We start from the raw sequence: 21,857 nt of genomic DNA on the forward strand, positions 1-21,857 counted from the left end.
ACCCTAGGTGCCTGGTATATGCTTATTTTTGAGGCTGTATTTTAGCTGATTGTGCATTTCCCTTGGAAGTATTTTTTATACAATAATGTTCATGCAATTTCTACCACGTGTGTGGCATAACTTACACAAAAATTAAGCATCATGAAGGAAATGGTAATAACTTCAAAATGATACATAATCAACTGATTAAAGTCATGCATTTAATATATTATTTTGTAATTCCAGCTTTTGTGAGAATCTTTACCTAAAAAAGCGAACATTAAGCTGCCGTGGAGCCCCACTGACTAAAGTCCTATCTCCTCAATAAAGCATCCAGCAATTTGGATTTATCTCCTGCTTCTCATCCATAAATGGTTTCTTACCACTTATAAAATCCTTTCTATGCTTGCAATTATTATACAGCATATTTTTTCTCCCTATCCTTAATCACTAATGAAATTTCTAAACTACCTTACTGTTATCTGAATTAAAACAAGCAAATAAAAGCAAGCACAAAATAAACACAATTTTATACACTTACTTTTTTTTCCTTTTGATTACAAATTTTTCTTCCCTTGCCTTGTCTTCACTATTAGTTTATAAATTTCTTTTTTTTTTTTTTTAAAGTAGTCTTTTTTTTTTTTTTTAATTTTTTTTTTTTTTTAACGTTTATTTATTTTTGAGACAGGGAGAGACAGAGCATGAACGGGGGAGGGTCAGAGAGAGAGGGAGACACAGAATCTGAAACAGGCTCCAGGCTCTGAGCTGTCAGCACAGAGCCCGACGCGGGGCTCGAACCCACGGAGTGTGAGATCGTGACCTGAGCCGAAGTCGGACGCCCAACCGACTGAGCCACCCAGGCGCCCCAGTTTATAAATTTCTAAGAGTAAGAATGATGCCTCCCCTCCCCCTACTCCATCCCCAGCCATAAGCACAAATTAAATTAAATAGAACGCAAACAGACAATATAATTTGTTTCACTATAGCTCCAAGACAGTCTGATTTCCTATGTGGTCAGAATGTTTCCTTTTCTGCATTTCAATCTCTACCCAAGCCATCTGATAATATAGTCTATATAGTCAGTTAATACAAGCATCCCACATGAATAGGATTCTCAAACAATGACAGAGAGAATTGTTCTTCATCCTGTAAAGCCCCAGAGGACAGCCAAAACCTCAGCAATACTGTATTTTCTTTGTTTCTATACAATTCTAAATTTTTTTTTCTCCTGAGATAATGTTATCTTTTCCTTAGATTTGTGTTTCTCAACCACCTGATGAATTTAGATTCTATAAAGATTTCTTCAAAGTCTTATGTTTCATTATGACCTGAAAAACAACTTCATTGTTATTAAGCGAATGTTAGAGTTGTCATTCCATTAACATATACTTTGGGAATCCCTAAATTTACATGTTTGTGACTTTGAAAATAACTAACAAAACTTTTATGAAGACTGTTTTTGAACTTTGCCTTTAAAGATACAAAGCCTGATACATTAGTGGACACTGTCAGAGTTATGCCCAGGTAGTCACTACCAACTACAGAGAGAAGCCATTCCAAGTAATCATTTAATGAAGAAGTTGAAAGGAAAATAAAAATGTTTTTCATCCTTCAAAACAAAAACAAAAACAGTATTCATAGGTTTGTGCCTTTATCTCAACTCAACATTTTGGTGTCTTTAAAATCTCTTGTTTAAAAGTCAATTCTTCCAGGAAAACATTCCCAAGTTCACTCAGGGTGATTCTTTTCTCTTGGAATGGGAATTGTCTCTAAACATGCATTTATGGATTGCTTAATTGGGTGTGGTATGGTTGTTGGCACTGTAAGAGAAAAAACTCAGTCTCTGACCTCTAGATGCTTCAAAACTAAGATAAAGGAAATATTCCAAAATTTTACTCCGGACTCAAAGCATAATGGGGCATTTAAAATAATACTACAAATCAATGGACTGACATTTTGATAGTACTGAGAAGAACATATGTCTCTTCACATTTTGGCTTCGATTGGATCATTAGGCACAAGTTTGAACAATTCCAAGAAAAACTTATAAACAAAAACTTAATATAAAAATTGGATGTAAAATATCAAGAGTTAAAAATATATTTTAGAGAATGTTTTACTTTACAAAATCATTTGGTCCACACACTTCAAGTAACATATTTTTCTGCTGTATTTAGGTGGATTTAAAATGTTATCATTTTAACAGAAATTTGACATGGTTCAGGATTTGTTAGGGATGCCAAGAATGTACAAAGGGAGGAGTTTTATGCTAATCTCTGATTCATTATTTTAGGACACTCATGATTTTTAAAGTGCTGCATCCAGCTTTGAGCCACTAGTAGAAACTTCTCCATTTGTCTAAACATCCTTACATACCAATAATTTGACAGAAACATTTTACCAAACCCAACAAGCACTCACACTGAGTAAATACTCATGCCAACAGACATTTCATTTAAAACAATAACCAAATTCAAGTGAAGGTCATATTTCATTATTATGGAGCCACATCCACAAGTCCCTAGACCACTTGCAGTTATGACTCTAGGAAAAATTTTTCTTATGAGACTATACTCCTGCCACATTACAGTGTCAGAATCCAATATTCTGCAGCCCCCAGGGTCAGGGTCCACCAATCCTACCTCCATGAAAAGAAATGAAACACAATCTAATGCTGGGCCTTTTGCAGTGTGTAGTTAAGTGATCATTTATTTCTTCTTCTATCTGCCTAAGAAAATCTGCCAATTTTCTCCCATTAGAATTGGCTTTCAAAGTTAGGAGTCATCTGCACACTTGTAGAAAAAGGTGATCATGTCAAACGATGTGTGTATATATATGTATACACATGCACACACACACACATATATATACACAAATATATATACACAAATATGTACATACACATACATACACACATACATACATATATATTCTTTCATGATGAATCTTTACTTTCTAAGTACAGAGAGTAAAGTTCCAGTTTATTCTTCCTAGATTGTATATATTGCCAAAGAAAGCTTCTAAGAGGTAAACTGCCTTTTGTAATATTACTTTTAATTTCTTTTAGCAAAAAGGTATGAGATTTAAGTGGGTTAAAGGAAATCAAAATACTTATGATATACAATTTTTCATCGTCAAGTACCTAAAAGCAAACATTTTGTGATTAGTTTACTATGAATGTACCAGATTAGTAAGGGAATCTTTTGCAAGACAGAACACTGATGTTCAGAATGGCTTACATACAGACTGGCGGGCAAGTTCCTGAAACACTTAACAAGCAGAATTGCTTTGGGGCTCAGCCCATGTTCACTAGCACGGGCTACTTCACTACTGTAAAGCTTTTGTAATCATTTTGGAAGCAAAGTACTGTAGAACAAAAGCATTCCAATCTGTATCTGGTTGTTTGGCATTGCACAAGCATCAGAGGAATATTTTAAAGGAAAAAATGTCAAATACTTGACATTCCTATTAAGGAAAATACAAAAGAAAATATTGCATAGCGTCTGAATATCTTAAAAGGCTAAGTTCTAACTGATATAAATGCATAAGGTCAGAAAAGCAGCATGATGAAATAAACACAGAATAGTGGATTGAGAATTAGGTCCAGAGCAGGTCAAATAACATTCTGAGTCTAGCTTCTCTAGTTGCTAGAAAGGGGTAATAAAGTTGGCTCTACTGACCTCTGCTTTACCACAAGGATAAAAGCCTGAATGTGAAAATGCTGTAAAATATAGACAATTTAACACAAATATTAGATAACACTACCATTTTCATTTTTCTGACAATCTTGCATCAGGTCTCTGAGTAGAACTTAGGTACTGTGTCATTAATAACATAACTGGGGAGGACACAGTTTTTAGTCACCTTGGTTTTTGGGTTTCTTTCTTTCTTTCTTTTCTTCTTCTTTTTTTTCTTAACACCTGATGAGTTTCTGAGATACAATCAGTCACCAAACTCCTCAGACACATTTAGCAGCATCAGAAGCAGCTGCTGCTGACAATCATGTCTGATTCCTCAGGGACTGAAGGTGTAAAAACAATGAATCATTACAGGTGCATCTGCCTCCCTTCATTCAAAGGACAAAATGAAAAGAAATTGAAATTCATCAAGCCCAATGTTTTTAAAACAAAAAGAAAAGAGATCAACTAGGAAAGACTTTTCCCTCTAATTTGTAAGAGCAGAATTCAGTTATAACTTAGTAATTGTTTTTTAATAGTCTGCTACTGAGCTAAATATGGTCCCAGATTCTTTTTTTTTAAATTTTTTAATGTTTATTTATTTTTGAGAGAGAGAAAGACACAGTGAGAGCAGGGGAGGGGCAGAGAGAGAGGGAGACACAGAATCCAAAGCAGGCTTCATGCTATGAGATGTCAACACAGAGCCCAACGCAGGGCTCGAACCCAGGAACCACGAGATCATGACCTGAGTTGGATGCTCAACCAGCTGAGCCACCCAGGCGCCCTTATGTTGTCCCAGATTCTAAGAGTCCTATCTAAGTTCAAGAAACACATGACTTAATAATAACAATGTGGGGCATAATAATAGCATACAACTAATCCAGTTTTTGGTAGAGCCTTGGTGGGACAAGGGATAAACACTAAAAGCTATTGGAATTAACAAAAGAAAGGTGGTAAGATATTTTAAAAGGTTTAAATAAAAGCAATAAAAAAGATGGCATCTGAAATAACTATACGATTCCTGGGATCTTAGTAGGAGAAATATCAGTAAAGACAAAAACTTGAAAGAGGGATATATCCAACATTGAGAAGTCCAAAGTGTTTCAGGAATATCCTGGTACACATTCCCTATCCTCTTGCACGTATTTGTGCAAAGTGCTCTGAAAGGGCGGGCCTACGCCGGCCGACTCCATCTTGTTCTGTGTTCTCCACCTTGAGTGACTATGTCCCCGACATGACCCCTTTTCCGGGAAATTCACAGAAACCTCAGACTGCGCCTCCTCCCCTTGAGTAACCTCCCGCTCACCCGTTCAAACTTTCTGATCAAAACACGCCCAGCGACCTGCGTAACAGGACTCCGACCCTTCCCCAACCAATCGGCTGAGGCCACGACCCTTCCCCAGCCAATCGGCTGAGGCCACAGCCATTACCTCACCAACTGCCCCTAGACCCCTATAAAACCTTTGTGCTTTTGAAACTCGCTCTCTCTCCCTGGTATCTCACCACTGCGTCGGTGCAGGTAGGGGATTGAGCTCGAGCTAGCTCGAATAAAGGTTCTTTTGCTTTTGCATCGGACTCGGCTCCCTAGTGGTCTTTGGGGATCACGAATTCTGGGCATAACATGCTCATGTTTATTCATTACAACAGGTGACATGGAAAACCTATATTAAAAAAAAAAATCCTTTTAAACTGGCAAATAGTATGGGGCTCCTGGGTGGCTTAGTCGGTTAAGTGTCCGACTTCGGCTCAGGTCACGATCTCACGGTCCGTGAGTTCGAGCCCCGCGTCGGGCTCTGTGCTGACTGCTCAGAGCCTGGAGCCTGTTTCAGATTCTGTGTCTCCCTCTCTCTCTGACCCTCCCCCATTCATGCTCTGTCTCTCTCTGTCTCAAAAATAAATAAACGTTAAAAAAAAATTAAAAAAAAACTGGCAAATAGTACAGTAGCATCCCTATTGACTACAAATTTAACATTTTATTATGCATGTAATACATGGTTTCAGAAATTTAAAAAATTAATACAAATACATAGAGTGAAGATCACATATAATCCTACAACCCAGAACTGTTTACATTTTTATGTATGTTCTTCAAGATTACATATGGAGGTCTAATACACAGCATAGTGATTATAATCAACAATATTATAAATGTCGGATTTCCAAGGGTCTAGATCTTAATGGTTCTCAATGCAAATTGATAATTATGAGTCATGACAGAGGTGTTAACTAATGTTATCGTGGTTACCATATTGCAACATACAAATGTGTTACATCAAAACAGGGTACACTTTAAATTTATATGATATGCTATTGTATAAATTATATAATTATAATTTATAATTATATTACAATGGAAATAAAATAAACATTTTAAGGTGAAAAAGATTATATCTGTATATACCTATACATTTATAATAAAAATTATAAACATTATATACATAGTGTTCTGTAATATGCTGTTTTCACTTACCAGTATAGCTGAATAACTTTACACAGCATTACACACTCTCGAGCACCCTCACATACTGTTACGTAGACTGTCCTTTGGTTTATTAGTTTTTATTATGACGTATCCATGTTATTTTCATTTCCTTTGTAAATAACAATGCCATGATCATCTTTTAAGATAAATCATTATATAAACCTCTGATTACTTATTTAATTAATTCTAAAATTACAATTACTGGACTGTTTGAAAACTGTATTCCAGAAGAGTTATTCTAACTTTCATTCCATCGTGAATTGGTTAGTCTTATTCTTTATATTTTCTTAAATGTTGGATATCTAAATTTTAATTTTAGAATTAATTTTCTTACATGTTGGATATCTAATTTCAATTCTTAGAAAAGTCACATTTTTCCTATGTGATATGTGAAAATATCATTTTATTTATTTTCTTAAAAATTTTTGAATACTACATTGAATATTTTTATGATGTATTAATTACATTTTGTGTGCATGATATGACTGATCTTCCACTGAAATTTAGTTAAGTCCACTTTGGATGTCTTTTCATCTTCATTTTTCTGTGACCATTTTCTGGGTTTCTTCCTCTTCACTATTTGTAATATCTAGCTCATATTACCCTAGGAAATATGCTTTGCTTCAGGATTTTAATAACCTGAATCCTTAATATCATGGACTGTTAAGGCTTGGAGATTTTACCCAACTTGAAATGTAAGAAGTTAACCTGCTGCAGTTTCATAAATGTTGGTAGAAGACTCACAGCAAAAACAGTAGCCGGGGTATCAGTATTTTTTGTGCTGGTTCTGTGATCCCCATTTTCTTTAAGGTAATGCAAAGAATGCTAGATGGCACCCACGGATGCAGTGGGTTATGTTCAAGAAGGGGAACTATGAGCTTGGTGAACCCCGATATTTTATAATAGACAGTCAACATGCTTACCTTTTGCTACAGGAAAATATTATCTTTATTATACCGGACAATACGTATGCATGGAGGGAAACCACAGATATAATATAATCTATGTTCCAAGAATATTCATGATTAAACATTCCTGATAGTCTGAAAAGGGCAGTCAGTATCTTGCTATGCAAGAGATGCAGAAGTGCAAAGGACTTCTGGAAAACTGTATCCAAACACTTATGCCTGAATATGCAGAAAGAGAATAAAAATTTTTGCAGTGTAAGGAAGGAGAGTGAATCTGGGGCATTCAGCATTCAAACTTCATTCCTAACTTAGCCCCAACTGTGTACCATTGTAACAATAACACATCTACCTGAAGAAAATAAATGAGGGGTAGACTTTCTAAAAAGGTTAAATAGACAGTGAATTTTTATTTTATAAAACAATTCTCTATAAGTTCCTTTAAATGTCAAATACTCCTCACATGATTAGAAGATAAATTAAATTTTTAAATATATTTTTTTAGCATATTAGTTAAGAGGGTGTGGACCAAACTGCCCCTGTTCAAATCTGGCTCAGTATGTTTGATTAAGTTACTTGGATAAGTGTCTTCTGCTGTAAAAATGGATTACTGATGGATATTAACTTCATTCTTATAGAGCTGGTGAAATGTTTGACTGAATTAAGGATATATGTTGCTTTTGACAGTGTCTGATACATAGGAAACAGTAAATGTTGGTCATCATTATTCTATTATTACCACCTAAAATGAGGTCATTAAGTAGATATTTTCTCTTCTGCTCTTTTGCTGCCTGTGCACAATTAACAAAACATCTTCTTGTCTTGATTTAGAGGGTAGATATAAAGAAGGTTTATAAAATCTAACTCCAATAAGAAATGGATTAGGGTTCCATTCATATTACAGGTTATTTCTAAAATTGAGAGAGGAAAAATCTTAAGAAAAATATCTTGAGTTCCTTAAGGTTGGTTGTATTGTCTATGGTCACTTCTTTTATTTCTATACTTCTGTGTATATGCTAACAAAAAGCCACAGATATTAACAAAAATTAATTTGGATAGTCTATAAAGCTCTATGACATACTATTCACTTATATGTAACACCCCCAGAAGCACAGGGAGAGAACAGAAATGTTTCTGGGGCTACAGAGAGTGCCATTGCCTTCCTTTCCAGTGTTTAATCATTATTTCTCCCTGAGTGATAGTTGGTTCTTTAAAATCTGACACTAGTGACTCTGGGCCTGGTTTGAAGATTCTGAAAAGGATTCAAGAAAAGGTAGGGAACAAAGAGGCAAGTCAGGTGATATAGAATGGCTATTGAAAAGGTAAAGCCACTGAACAATTATGGGGGGAAAAGACAGCGATTTGCACAAACTAACATCTACATTTGTGAAAGTTCCATCATGTTTCTGAGATTTGCATTTTAGAAATGGGGAAGGAATAATTTCCCTTCCACCATCACCCTATTCTATTATTATTATCATGCCCATTTGACAGATGAAGAAATTGAATTATGGAGTAATTATGTGATTTGTTCAAGATCATGCAGGTAGTAAACCATGGATCCAGGACTAACATTTTTTCCCATTATATTATATTGCCTCTGATGACCCTAAATCCCAGTCAAGTGCTGATTCCCCTAAAGCCGACATCACAAACCACTGACATAATTCTCAGTCAACCCAACTATCTAATAACAGTCTCATCTCCTGGTTCTCAGCCAGCATAGGGATTCTGTTAAATTGGTGATATAGCTAATGCTCTTGGTTGCAGGGGATCCTTCTGTTAGTTTTGGCACCCATTGGGGTTCTCTTGGGCTCTCAGTCTTTGATTTTTTTTTTTATTCAGCTATATATTCCTGGCTAAGCCCATATCCTAGGAGAATAAGACAAAATCAGAGATCAGCCTGTTCTTTTTATTTTGTCCCGGACACTCTTATTCTTTTGAGTCCTCCAGATAAATCACAGGTGCAGCTCCAAATCTTTAGAGAAAATGAATGGCACAAGTTCCATTCTAATAGCATTCCCTGCCTCCTTTTCCACTTAGTAACCACTATTCACAGTGAGTTGTTATTTAGAACATTTTTCTAATATAGTAGCTACAGAAATCACTTCATAATATACAAAATAGTTTACCTGTCTTCACACATAACCATGGTACTTCTTTTCCAAGAATATGAATAGTCTCCCACAGACATATTTGTATCCCTTTACTTGGTTTATCCTTTGACAGGAATCATAAGACTAAAGTAACTATTGTCTGTGGATAGTGTATTTGTTAAAAATCTCACCTATTCACACAGGAAAACAAGCTGGTAGTAAACCAAGTCTGTTCCTTATTTTTAACTCTGCATCTGTCATTTGCCCTGCTGCATGTTTAAAGAGTACTTTCCACTTTTCTCAAAGGTACAAGTAACAGATATTCAAAGCTTCACACAATCAGGTTGAGCAGGTCCCCTCCTGGTCTCAAATCTGGCAAAATCCTAGAAAATGACATCTATGTAATACTGTGGAGGTTGCATTAGTTGAGAATTTGTATGCATGTATCAGAGAGAAAGAAAGAGAGAGACAGAGTTGGTTGGGGGAGAGGGGATGGGTGAGAGAGAGAGAGAGAGAGAGAGAGAGACAGAGAGAGAGAGATTGAAGTTGTCAGGGTAGGAGAGGAACAGAGAGATTAGCTGAGCTGTCTCGTTGATCTATTGAAGGTTTCTTCAACAAATGTATTATTGGATATCTACAATTTATCAGGCATTGTACTAGTTACTAGAGATATAAAATGAATCACAAATAGATCCTGACTTTGAAGAAATAAACTCTTCGTTACATTTTATTCAAAGAAGCAGATGCAGAAACAAATGTTTTTACTATACTATGGTAAATATTAGGATATAAATGTGCACAGGATCCCTTGGGAACAGAGAAAATGGTTACTTGATTTCTGGGGGGAAAAATTCTTGAAGGAGTCAGTAATGGATGTAATGTATGCATAGGAGTGACCCTGGAGAAGAATGTGGACAGAGTTCCAGGTAGAGGAGACTAAGGCATGAAAAACCACAGCAATTTAAAATCACTAAGATTTTAAAATTTTTTTACAGTTTATTTATTTTGAGAGAGGGGGAGTGAGGGGCAGAGAAAGGGAGAGAGGGAATCCTAGGCAGGCTCTGCGCTGTCAGCACAGAGCCTGATGTGGGGCTCGAACCCACAAACCATGAGATCATGACCTGAGCTGAAACCAAGAGTCAGATGCTTAACAGACTGAGCCACCCAGATGTCCCATAATTACTAAGATTTAAAGCATGGGGCAAGTTTTGGTAGGGAATAAGACTTGAGATAGGTTATGATAAAGAGATCATGGAAGACCATATGTGTTACTTCAAAGCTTGAAATTTAACATGTAAGTAATGAGGGATCATGGAAAGGCTTTAGGGCTGAGTGTGGCAAAATAATACTCATTTTTAGGCAGGTTTATGAAGGATGAATAGAGTTAAGGTCATGCGCAGGGAACACATTAGGAGGTTCATGGAATAGGTCCAAAAGATATGAGGAGGGCCTTGGCAAGGGCTATAGTAATAGTGAGGGCAGGATGGCCCATCATGGGAACCCTATACATATTGAGATCCTCTCTCCTGGGACACATGAAAAGGTATCTATCAGAGAGTGTTAAGGACCAAACTGTGTCCCTCACAAATGCGTATGTTGAAGCCCTAACCTCTGATGTGACTATCTTTGGAGAAAGGTTCTTAAGGAGGTAATTAAGTTTAAATGAGTTCATAAGGAGGGGGTAATTTAAACACTGGTGTTCTTATAAGAGGAGGAAACAGCATTGCAGAGTTCACTGTACCCCCTCCTTTTTCCCCCTTATTCTCTCCCTTCCTCCCTCTGCATATACGCAGAGGAAAGACCATGTGAGAACACAGCAAGAAGGCTTGTCTTTGAGTCAGGAAAAGAAGTCTCAACAGACACTAACCCTGATGGATGCCGTGACCTCGGACTTCCTTCCTCCAGAACTGTGATAAAATCGATTCTGTTGCTTAAGGCACCTAGTCTGTCGTACTTTGTTATAGTATCCAGAGCAGACTAATACAGAAGGTTTTGGTGGAAGATGTGAGAACTAAAAAAAAATAATGCAGAAAGAAGACAGTAAGAAAAAGTAATGAGGTAAATAAAAAAATGCAGAAAGAAGACAGTAAGAAAAAGTAATGAAGTAAACAAAGTCCTGAACAAGCAGAAACTGGGAGGCACAAAGGCAGGGGTAGAGGAAGCTTTCATTTGTTAGCTTCATAGCATGAAACAGAGGAGATGCGGGAGTTCCTTGTGTAAGAGAGTTCTAGCACAAAGAGTGACAGACATTTGTTTTTGAGACTATTCTAGAGTTGTGATTGGATCAGTGGCACTGTTGCCCACCTACTATTGTATCCTGAAATCTGTTTTCATCCCAGAAGCTGTGTCACAGCCAAGGCTATTTCTTGTGTGACTTGATTCCAGGTATGGTGTAAGAGCTATGCCCCTGCCTTCCTCTGGCCTCAGCTGGAGCAGGCCTTTTCGCTTGCACGCTGAAAGTGCCAAAAAAAAAGCGTGGGAGGAGGAGGAGATGTCAGGATGAGCAGAATGGAAATAACGACTACAGACTGACTCAAGGAATCTTGGGATGTGATGTGAGTATTCCAAATGTTTTTGTAAAAAATATAAACTTTTAATTTTAGCAACCCAGTTTACAATATTAAAAAAAACACTTATGCACATTATGAGGGTCATCTATGTAACACAGAAAGTGTGGCATAAGGCTGGCTCTCAACAAAGAGGGGCTCTTTAAAAATGACACCACAAAATCTGTTTTTATTCACCTCTATAACAAATTGGCTCAGTTTAAATGCCAGGCTATAAAAGGCTTCATCCGCATTCTCAATACCTACCGATTTCGAGAAAAGAAATGAAGAAAAGCTCGGAGTGCACTTTTTTTCAGTGCCTGCCAACATGGTGCCTGGGTTTTCAGACGGAATTTCATAAATGGAACAAATGAAGAATAATGATCTTCCCTTTACCTCTGTGCCATTATAGCCCCATCAAGCTGAAGACAAGTAAGATTATAGGATTTAGACAGTCCTTGTAGAGGAATTGGCAACTAGATTATTCTTCTGCCTGCTTAAAAATAGTTTCAATTTTGATCTGAGGTATATGTGTGTGTGTGTGTGTGTGTGTGTGTGTGTGTGTGTGTGTGTGTGAGAGAGAGAGAGAGAGAGAGAGAGAGAGAAAGAGAGAGAGAGAGAATGAGAGACTGAGACAGAATTTCTGTGGCAGATTCCATCCTTTTGTCTTCCACATTAATTCATTCCACCTGTGCTTTTAACATCCAGATGCTATCATATTTTAATTATACTGATTAATGCCTACGTAAGAATTACAAATGGTAAACCAACCTTCCCTCAAATTAGGCAAGTCAATTTGCTTAAAGGCAGAACAGTGAAATAGGACACCAGGCTAAAATCATATGAAAGATGGAAATGTCTTCATTTGTTTTTGTTTGTGTGCTTTTAATTAAAGGTGACAGAATGGCCTTCGCCACCAGTGCAGCAAGCATGATGTGCAAAGATGAATGGATTTGCAGCTGTAGGTAGTGTTGCGGTTTTAACATTATTACTCTCACCATTGGGAAAACATCTGTGGGAAATAAGAAGAGAGGATAGTTATCTTAATAAAACTGAGGAGAGATCTTGAAAGAAATGCTGCTGTATCCATCTTTGGAGGGCTTTGTGAAGAGAACCATCATGTTTCAATCATTTTGACCATATATTCCAATAAAACTCTGAAATATCTTTTAGAGTGTCCAAGGGTCTCTCCTGAGGATCTCCAGTGCACTTCTTTAGGAAAATACAAAGTAAGAAAACAAAAATCCTCTACCCTCATTTAACAAGAATTTAAAGTAAAATAATTTTCTCCCTTACCACATTATGACTTAAGTGCATTTGTGGTGCATTTGTGGTGCAGAGGGATGAGGAGGGCCTTTGGCCCCGGTGAATTGCTTTGAAACATTCTGAGCCCGTGATTCTCACTTCTGTCATCTAAGAATGGATATCCCGTCACTGCTCAGGGGTGTCACAGGATTAATTGGCATAATGCAGATGAAAGTGCCTTGAACATTTCTGTATACTAATCCAGTCTGAATTTGTAAAGATAAAGATCCCAAAACGTTCTGTGCTCCAAAATATGAGGAAGTAAGTATAACTTTTTCATTTGGGTTATTTTATCTTATCTGCACCATTGCCTTCCTCACTCTTTTTACACACTATTTGCCAAGAGCTTTCCATTTAGAGTGCATCAATGTCATAGAACAACTGCATACAAAACATGTGTATATCAGTCGGATGTTAGTGGATAAGGACAAGGTCATCGTTATGGGGTAACTTTTATAATATCACAGGGTCTTCTTTCCAAGATATCTACTACTGACAAAGTATGTATGGGTGTGTGTGTGTGTGTGTGTGTGTGTGTGTGTGTGTGTGTGTGTGTTTACAGGGTTGGGTGGGGGGAGAGAGAAAGAGCACAAGCACATGAGAACAAGGGCATGCACAGTTGACAATGGCTCCTCAAATCAAAATCTGAGAATAAGATAGAAATGTAAACATAACAGCGATGGTAAGCAAGGTAGTTACCCATTGTGTAGCTAATAGGCATCCTATCTATAAGGAGATTACCATGTACAAGGATAAAATAGATGAGTAAACTCAGCAATTACCATATAATTACTATAATAATGGTAATTAAGGGCTTGAGAGGTCATGGGAAGTTTTTCAAAAAAAGGTGCTACATAAAAGATAAGTCCATGATAGATAATAGGGAGATGAAAAGGTACAGGGAATGGAGCAGTATGAATTCAGGGTGGGGAATGGGATGGAGGAGAAAAAGAACTTTACAGATAAGGGGACAGATTCTGTAAGGCCTGTGGGTTGAAAATATTTTTTTTAAAAGAAATTCCATACATTCTAGAATGGCTGAAGTTTTAAATCATAATTTTACACCTTTTAAACATTTTCATATTTTCCTATACAAGCACAGAGACACATCTTTCTATACCTACCGCTTGGACCCCAAAACCAAATTCCTGGCTGCCACCCCCTCCACGTACAAGCAACAAGAAAAGGCAAATACAACATGGCTACAGCATCTAAAAGGCTTCTTACTATTAAATGCAACCATGAAATGACAGGGTTTAACAAAGAATCATTGAAGTTTCATCTTGCAAGCACAATGCAAATTTAAATAGATTCCAGCTCCATTCAATCTCAGCTACAGGGCAATCACAACTGTAACTAACTCCTACGTCTTTCATCTTTTGACAATGAAATTAAAATATTGCTTCATGCTACAGGAGGAAAGAATGATCTAAAATAAATAATCCCAAAGTTGAAATAAAACTGAAAATAACAGCAGTGCCTTTCTGAGACAGTGGGCGGCAACTGTAATGAATGGAAGCTTTGCATATAAATAAACACATTGATTTTGAAGGAATATGGGAAGAAAATCAAGGTAAACTACGGACGGCAGATAGTTCAGAATCAAAGCCACAGCCAATCAATTTAGGTAAAAAGAACTAATTATTTTCTTAAAGAATTGGTACATAGGGAAAGTACTAAAGAAAACTGCCATTCACCTGAGATAGCCATTTACAGAAGAAAGTAATCAAACCTGGGCATTACTACATATGGTGAGAGTAAGAAGGATCATTTTAGAACATTACAGTTCATCTGCTCCTAGTTTGGTTGGACAGAAGCCCCCTGAGTCCTAGGTTTTCCGAATTATGTTCCTTAAAAAAGAATGAACAGCTTTACAAGTCTAGGCAGGATAAGTCCTTTTTCAGCCTATTGTTACCTGTGTCTGTGCTACTTACTGGTAATGACTTGGCGTCTTCTACTTATGTGAACTTGGCCCTTTGGTTTTTCCTGTCATGTTGGCCTAGAGGCCTCCACCAAAGAACTGGATTACCTGTTTTTAACATTATTTGCTCCTCATCATGCTCAGACAGAAATCAGGCCTACCTGTCCCACATCTTCCTAATTGTGAAACATTCCCCATTCAGTTCTTACCCACTCTGCTCATCCTCTCTTGGCAATATAATCTCAACCCACAGAAATCTGGTGATATCTGGAATTGGCAGCTGCTTTAGTAACTCCGTAGAGATGATGATCTCTTATATCACTTGAAGTTTGCCTCCCCATTGGCATTTTCTCTCTGGATTTGGATCCCCCAAACATCCCACTTCCTGGCCACTCATTCTCCTCTACACAAAAATAGAAACAAAACATTAGAGAAATGTCATTTCAAGGAGTTGCTATATTATCCACTAAGAAAAATGACTCCGTTGTTCTTTGGGAGCAAACTTCTAGGATAAAATACACACCAGTTCCTGATTTTTGAGCTTCCCTGTTTTGGGTATTCTTTCTAAAAAAGATACAAACTTAACAGATAAAAAAACAAAAACAGTAACTGAAACTAGATTTACATTGCTACTTCGTTCAGTAGTAAATGCAACCAAAATGGGTTAAAACAAAAACAAAAACAACTCTCAACAGCGAGGCATGTACTAAGAGGAAAAGCTTTGAAAGCTAGGTTTTGCAGTTCACAGCTAAATGTGGATATAAATGCTTTACTAACAGTGGAATCAGAAATTGGAGAAATTCCTTTGTGGGGTAGAAACAGTCAAAATATTAGAGCATATTCCAAACTTTTTGCTAAGAAAAATCCTAGCTTTGCCTGTACAGCTCTTCTCCATGCAGGAAAGACGTGGTCTTCCGTCCCAGGGAGAATAATGGCCAGGCTTCTCAACTCTCATAACAGAATGTCAACAGCACCATCTGCTCATCTGGCTTCCAAAGGATGCATATGGATTCATCTTCTCGCCCAGATTCTCCTCTCGCTTTGGGGCTTTTCCCTTCCGCTTGGCCCTCGGTGTGCACTCCTAAGTTTGCCAAATGCATACTGGAGGCCACTGAAGACTCTTTGCTGAAGAACAGCTCAGTAATGAATTGAATCCTTATCTATTCAGAAGGTTTTCTTTAAAAAAAAAATTCTCTACAGTATATACAACTTGTACAGCCCCAATTGTACTCCTCAGGCTGCAGTAATTTAGAAGTTATTCCAAAATTAAGACCTCTGTTAATAAATACTGTCTGCTTAAAAATAAGAATTATACCCTTTACACCAAACTGCAATTTCCATGTGTCTTTAGATTTGCTTGTATTAACTGTAAAAGAAGGGTCAGGGTCTCATTTGTCATTCAGAACCACAAAGAAACCTCTAGAAGAAAACATTTCTGTTGTTTCTGTCCCACATAGGTTTAAAATGTGTTCTGTGCTGACAGCTCAGAGCCTGGAGCCTCCTTCAGATTCTGTGTCTCTCTCTCTTTCTGCCCCGTCCCTGTTTGTGCTCTCTCTCTCTCAAAAATAAATAAACATTATGCAAACAAACAAACAAGCAAATAAATAACATGTGCTCTGAAAACACAGTCCTGTCACAACTGAGATGTGGGTGGGCATTACGAATAATTGAATGGAAGTGTAGAAAGCACTACACAACTTGGGGGGGGATGTTGCGAAAGTACTAGTATCTGGTAGATCGACACTGGGATAGTGCTAAACACCCGGCAACACATGGGACCATCCCTACAACAAAGAATTAACCATCCCAGGATGTTAATAGTGCCAAGGTTGTGAAACCTTGGAGTAAAGCAAAAACTAGAATTTAATCTTGTTTGTTTCTTTGTTTTGTGTGGTTATTGGGACTTTTCAGGTTTCTTTGATACATCTGACTCAGTCTAACTAGAAACTTCACGAGTGACCTTGTTACAAGGGACATCATTTGTCAGCATCAAATTCACAATACTCTTTCTTATTTAAAGTCTACCATTAGTTTTTCTCCCCAAAAGGCTTCTACAATTTAACAGTCAGGACATGTTATGGCTGTGAAATAGATGTCCCTATCATCCTGCTTTAGATGGGAAAAGAAACATTCTGCAGTGTTTATAAGTCATAAAGAATTCTAAATATCTCCCACTCAACGCATTCAGACAAAATGATGGTATAATTTCTGTTCTGGGTGGCACTCTTTCATACCATTATGTGTCTTGTGAACCAACCGTAGGTAATGCACTATCTTCCTTTAATCAAATCTGCATTGTAATTTCTATAAAAAAATCAATTAAACACAAGAAGCAATTACTTATTTTTTATCACAGCATAATTTACTTTCCCAGAACAGCAGCATGAAAATGTGAGGGAAGATATCATCTATGTCAGGGTATTTAAATAAAGAATGCATATTTTTAAAAGAAATGCAAAAGAAGCATTGCCAAATGTGCAATATATTACCTATACATAATTCCCCATCTACATCAACTTTATGGATGGGTAATGTGGTTTAATAGCAAAAAACTAGGATTTTGTTTGAGAAACTTTTTCTTTATATTCTACATTATGCCTGAAAACCTTTTTCAGATTCTTACAGTGATATAATTAGGCAACAATTGGCTCATCAACCTCATCCAGTTTTATGAATGATCCACTTAGATGTCAAATAAACCCTGTAAAATAATTTCTTCAAAAGCTCACAAATGCATCCTTATTTATATTTCCGAACCTATCTCTTATTATTATCTTCAAAGAATTGTATTAACTATTTGCTTAGTTTGGATTTATGTTAATTTACAGGACTAACTTTGTCCTTCCAAATGGGACCTCTAGTCTATTTTCAAATTCATTCTACACTGTGGATCTGTGGTTCCCAAACTTCAGCCAGCATCAGAGTCACTCAGAGGTCTTATTTAAACATGTGTGAGGTGCTCCAAACTTTGCAGTTCTCACAGGGTCTCTCTCAAGTGGTGCTGATAATACTGGTCTGGGGACCACACTTTGAAGAAGTCAATTTTTATCATGACACAGTGATCTAGATTTGCTCTTATCCACTGTGTTAGAGACATTAGTTTATTGCTCTCTTCTACTTTTATGCTAACAGCCTCTTTCCTCATTAGGAAACTTAGAGCAATCCTCTTCCATATGCATGATTACATTTTATTCTTCTCTTCCTTTGCCTGCCTTCCTTCCTTCCCTTCTTCCTTCCTTCCTTTTTCCCTTCCCTCATTCCCTCCCTCTTCCCTCCCTCCCCCTCCTCCTTCTCCCCCCCTTCACTCTCTCTCTTTCCCCTGTATGATTTTATGTGTTTGCTTACACTATTTCCTCTACTATTCTATAACCATGATCTCTTTGAATTCCACATTCACCTTGGCCATGAAACTATCTCTGACTCACTTGACCAATAAAAAAAATCTTTCCTCCATATTGAACCACTCAATATTTTTGTACTCACTTTTAAGACATTCCTTTGTACTCCTTGCTACATTACTTAATAAATCATAGCCTTTGTGTATGCCTATGATTGATATATGGCCCTAATCACATTTATTATATACATAGTTCCTTATTCATGACAATGCCTGCTGGGATGATTGGCTCAAAATCAGTGTGTAATAAACGTAGTTAGCACAATTATTAGAGTGAGTCAGGGGCTACAAAACAAAGCAGTATTCTATCACTAAAGGACCAAAAGTTCAAAAGATATCTAATTAGCACTACAACCAAAGCCACCAGCCAAGTCTGGATGAAATCAGCTCTAAAATATGCTGCTTTAGTTTTCTCAGTAACTGCTGATATTATCCTATCAACGAAGAACTGTATGGAAGAAATGTTAAATGAACTTGTTCTGTTGTTAGGCTGACTGAACGACACCCAACAGGGATTTTAGAAACCATTTTAAGTACGTTTAAACTCTCTTAAAATGACCACTGTTGATAGAGGAAAGAGAACTTCCTAAAATTAATTTGCATGCTTCTTTAATAGCCTGGTTTTCCCTGACCCATAAATGAGAAATATCTTAACTATCCTGTCTTATTTGCTGTATCACTCAGTTCTGAACATAAGCAATTTTGGAATAGAGACCTTCTGACCACATAGATGATGTAAGTATCATAGATAGTAGAAGACCAGGGGAGGTCTTGAAAAGGTGATCAAAGTTTTCTTAGTGTGTGTGTGTGTGGGGGGGGGGGGTGCGTGTGTCTAAGATCTAGATGGCTAATAGAAGATTATCTGAGGCCTATACAAAAATTTCACACTTTCTCAGTACCTGTTAAAAAGTTTGGCTTTGTCCAAGTGACTCCACACAAATAAAATAACAGAGGAACTCTCTGGGCGTTAAAGGAATTCCTGTGAAGGTTCCAAGGCATTTATATTTAAAATTTGCTGATCAGGGGTGTCTAGAAAAGACAAAACTATGGAGACCCTTAAAAGATCAGTGGTTGCCAGTTGTCATGGGATAGGGAGTGATGAATAGGTAGAACACAGAAGTTTTAGGGCAATGAAACTACTCCGTATGATACAATAATGGTAGATTTTACATGTCAATATACATTTGTCTAAACTCAGAGAACCTAACAGTTGGAGTGAACCATAAAGTGAACTATGGACTTTGACTGACAATAATGTGTCCAAGTGTGCTCATCAATTATAGTAAATGTAGCCCTCTGGTGGGGATGTTGGTGATGGGAGAGGATATACATGTGTGGGGCAGGGGGTATGTGGAAAATCTCTCTACATTTTTCTCAATTATTTTGTGAACCTAAAATTGTTCTAAAAAATAAGGTCTATTCAAAAATATCTTTCTTAGGTAAAGATATAGGATATGTGTGTATAGTAAAGTTTAAATGGCAGTTCTAAACTCTAAGGCTAAAACACTGTATGCTATCACATTAGAACTTTGACCCAAACTCCATTACCTGTCTTTTAAAAACAAAAACAAACTTGAATTACATTGAATGATTTCACAGAAAAACAAGTTCATGTTATATAATAGTCTTATTCCTAAAAATTTGTATGTGATTCTAATTTTCGTAGTTTTTATTTTTGCATTTTCATAATTTCAGGACTGGGTTTCGTGTAATGGAAACAAGGGAGGGCTAAGATTTGATAAAACAATGAATCTTTCTAAAGACAAGTAATTCTTGACATAGCTTTTGATTTTTTTAATGTTTATTTATTTTTGAGAGAGATAGTGCAAGGTGGGGGAGGGGCAGAGAGAGAGGGAGACAGAATCCAAGCAGTCTCCAGGATCCAAGCTGTCAGCACAGAACCTGACATGGGGCTCAGCCTCATGACCTGTGAGAACATGACCTGAGCCAAAGTCAGACATTTAACTGACTGAGCCACCCAGTGCTGCAACATAAGTTTTCAAGAAGTATATTTTTGTTCTTGTATCGTTACCTTAAAATGAAATTAAACTGGATTGGCACCTTGGTTGTCATGTGGACCCTCAAAAGCAGAGATAGCCACAGGTTTTTACGTTCTTCTTTAAAAAATGTTCATTTATTTATTTTGAGAGAGAGAGAAAGAGCATGTACAGGGGAGGGGCAGACAGAGAGAGGGAAGGAAAGAAAATACCAAACAGGCTCAGCACTGGCAGGACAGAGCCTAATGCAGGGCTTGATCTCACAAACCATGAAATCATGACCTGAGCTGAAATCCAGAGTCAGATGCTCAACTGACTGGGCCACCCAGATGTTCCAAAGGTATCTAAATTCTAATGTCACCATTACAATGTCACCAACCTATAACAAGAATGCTACAAACTTTGCCATCTTTGAGATTTTGATAATTTCATATTTATGTGTAGAGAAGAACCACGTCCAACAAAAGAAAATAATATACTGCTTCGGATTCTGTGTCTCCCTCTCTGCTCCTCCCATGCTCATGCTCTGTCTCTCTGTCAAAAATAAATAAACATTAAAAAAAGAAAACAATATACAATACAGAGGTATAAGGTCTTCTTGATCACCAGTTATTGGTTAGGCTGAGTCCCCTCACAAATGTGTGTGTGTGTGTGTGTGTGTGTGTGTGTGTGTGTGTGTGTGTGTAATTTTTTTGAAGTCATAACCCTAAGTACCTGAGAATGTGACCTTGTTTGAAATAGGCAGTCAAGTTAAAATGAGGTCATTAGAGGGGCGCCTGGGTGGCTCAGTCGGTTAAGCGGCCGACTTCGGCTCAGGTCATGATCTCGCGGTCCATGAGTTCGAGCCCCGCGTCGGGCTCTGTGCTGACAGCTCAGAGCCTGGAGCCTGTTTCAGATTCTTTGTCTCCCTCTCTCTGACCCTCCCCTGTTCATGCTCTGTCTCTCTCTGTCTCAAAAATAAATAAACATTAAAAAAAAAGAATTTAAAAAAAATGAGGTCATTAGAGTGGGCCCTAATCTAATACGACTGTTTCTCTAAAAAAATAAAAATAAAAAAAAAGAAGGTATTTGGACAGAAAGCACACATGGAGGGAAGGCAATGTGAAGACACACAGTGAGAAGGTCATGTGAAAAATGAGGATCAGAGAGACACATCTACATGCCAAGGAACACAAAGAGTGCCTGCAAACAAGCAGATGCTAGGAAGAGGAAAGCAAGGATGCCCCTCCAGGTTTCAGAGGAAGCATCACCCTGCCAGCACACTGATTTCAAATTTCTACTCTCCATAACTGTGAGATAATAAGCAATTCTGTTGTTTAAGCCACCCAGTTTGGGGTACTGTGTTAAGGCTGCCCTAGGAAACAAATATGCCATTTTTTCCCCAATATTTTCCCATGGCAAAATCTCAACAGCACTAATAATGAAAAGCCTACTTTTCTGCTTACTCGTCTTGTAAAATCTAACAGGGACTCATTTCCTCTGATTTGATTACATTTACATACAATTTTAATTAAAGAACTACTAGTAGATGTTTCAAGTACAGGAAAAATAC

At 37.3% G+C, this 21,857-nt stretch overlaps 1 protein-coding gene and 1 long non-coding RNA gene across 22 annotated transcripts in view; one reads left to right on the plus strand and one right to left on the minus strand.

Moving 5' to 3' along the window:
• Nucleotides 1–21,857, minus strand: part of NRXN1 (neurexin 1) — a 1,129,526-nt gene that overhangs the window by 868,856 nt on the left and 238,813 nt on the right. The window lies entirely within an intron of this gene.
• On the plus strand, nucleotides 11,494–12,857 carry LOC109249521 (uncharacterized). The gene is made up of 2 exons (XR_002072622.2): nucleotides 11,494–11,694; nucleotides 12,581–12,857. It is a non-coding gene; the product is annotated as an uncharacterized LOC109249521 (long non-coding RNA).

Source organism: Panthera pardus, unplaced genomic scaffold (genome assembly GCF_024362965.1).
Source record: "Panthera pardus isolate Hobbes unplaced genomic scaffold, ASM2436296v1 HiC_scaffold_25, whole genome shotgun sequence".
NCBI classification, from domain to species: domain Eukaryota; kingdom Metazoa; phylum Chordata; class Mammalia; order Carnivora; family Felidae; genus Panthera; species Panthera pardus.